General features: G+C 41.3%; 1 pseudogene; it reads right to left on the bottom strand.

The window, feature by feature from the left end:
- Positions 1-260: 260 nt before the first annotated feature.
- LOC138812475 (eukaryotic translation initiation factor 3 subunit J-like) lies at positions 261-980 on the bottom strand (annotated as a pseudogene).
- Positions 981-1,955: the final 975 nt, after the last annotated feature.

The following is a 1,955-nucleotide window of genomic DNA, read 5'->3' as shown; positions in this document are numbered from 1 at the left end:
ACAGTGACATTATTAGGTTTGTTTTGTTTTTAAACTATGATTTAGTAGCAACTTAAGTTCCCAATTTTAACCCCTGGGCAGCAATATACAAGTTCCCACATTGGCACATTAGCACCTAAATGTCAAGGGGTTAAATAACAAGCACCAAAAATAAGGCATTTCTGTTTGTCCCATTTGGCAGAAGTGAAAGGAAAAGAAGTTGTACTAGATGTTGAAGGGATGGTGGGCAACATAAAGAAGACACTAGGAGAGAGAAACTGTCACATGAAGTCTTCATAGTCTTGTACATATCCTCCATCACAACCACCATCATCTGCCCGATCATCTTCCCCGGTGGCCTTCAATCACCCTCTAGGAACCATGCCTTTCTTCTTCTTTTTGGCTTTGCTTTGCATTTCTTGCTTCTGTGTTCTCAACACAAAGCACAGTCAATGAATTGGTCATCTTTTCCAAGTCATCAATTTCCAACGAAATTCACACATCTCAAAGTAAGGCTTTCAAAAACCTGGCATAATAGAATGACTTTTCATCCTGTGTAATTTTATCTTTTAGTAACTTCCCAAATTCTGTGAGCTCATCTTTTGAAGATGGGTTCATAGCATCTATCCCACAAACTGTATCATTCACACTAAATGTTTCTTTTGCTAGTACAAGGTCTGACTCTTCCTGTAGTTTCTGTAGATGCAGTTTATCTGCTAATTGTTCTTCTGGTGTTAGAAATTGAGGTTCTTCAGGCTCTTCTCATCTCTTTTTAATTTTTTCTTGCCTTTTCCTCTGTTTTCTTTCTTTTTTCTTTTATTTTCTCCTCTATTTTTCTTTCTTTTTGAAATTTTTATTTCTGGTTTTACTTCTGCTTCTTCTTTTGTTTCCTCTTCATCATCATCATCATCACCATCACCATCATCATTATCATCATCATCCCAGTTACCCTTGACGTCCTTGTCCTGGCCTTCCCAGTGGTCCCCGCCAGCCAGGTGGCAAAAATGTAGATGAGGGAGCACGGGGGTCACCAAGAGGTGGGGTGGCGAGGTGAGTCACCGGGCTGGCTCTCCTTGGCCCACGAGGGCACACTGGGACGTCCCTAGTTTGAATCTTAATCTTCTGTTCTGTTGCCTTAGTATTTTATCATAGTGGGAGATTCATTTGTACATTGACTTAGTGTCAGTTTTGTTTTTGTCTTTTACCTCTAGAAATACATTTGTCTCCCATCATTTTGGTTGTGTTATTCTGATTGCATTTTCTATCAAGGCAACACTCAAATAAAAGCAGAGTTAATGCAAGGCTCTCTGGAAATACCTTTCTACCTCTGGTGTGTTTGGCACACTCTTCCTTTGAAGCAGATTGTGATTCCTTACCCAGTAATTTCCCCAACTTTGGAATTTCACCATATGAACTTTTGCATTCAAAACATTCCTAGGGTGCTATAAATTTTGTTTCTAGTGCTGGAGCTTGAACTCGGGATTTGTTCCTTAGCTTTACCCTGTATTTGAGATAAAAAGTGTTTCCAAAATGAGAGGCTTTATGTGGGCACTAGAGGCTCACGCCTGTCATCCTAGCTACTCAGGAGGCTGAGATCTGAGGATCATTGTTCAAAGCCAGCCCAGGCAGGAAAGTCCATGCGACTCTTATCTCCAATTAACCACCACGAAAGCCAGAAGTGCTGCTGTGGCTCAAGTGTTAGAGCACTCACCTTGAGCTAAGGACTGAGGGACAGGACCCAAACCCAGACTTCAAAACCCAGGACTGCCAAAATAGTTGAGATTTGACGATCAGGATTCAAAGCCAGCCCATTCAGAAGAGTCTGTGAGACTTATCTCCAAGAACCAGCATAAAGATGGAAATGTAGCTATTACTACAGAACAACAGAAAAAAGCGTTCAAGACTAATACTTAGGCCCTGAGATCAAGCCCCAGGATTTCACACAGACACAGACACACACACACACACACACACTC

The sequence above is a fragment of the Dipodomys merriami genome, unplaced genomic scaffold (genome assembly GCF_024711535.1).
Source record: "Dipodomys merriami isolate MVZ:Mamm:240054 unplaced genomic scaffold, mDipMer1.0.p SCAF_57, whole genome shotgun sequence".
Classification (NCBI taxonomy): domain Eukaryota; kingdom Metazoa; phylum Chordata; class Mammalia; order Rodentia; family Heteromyidae; genus Dipodomys; species Dipodomys merriami.
The sequence above is the reverse complement of the archived record's forward strand: the minus strand, read 5'-3'. Positions and strand labels throughout refer to the sequence as shown.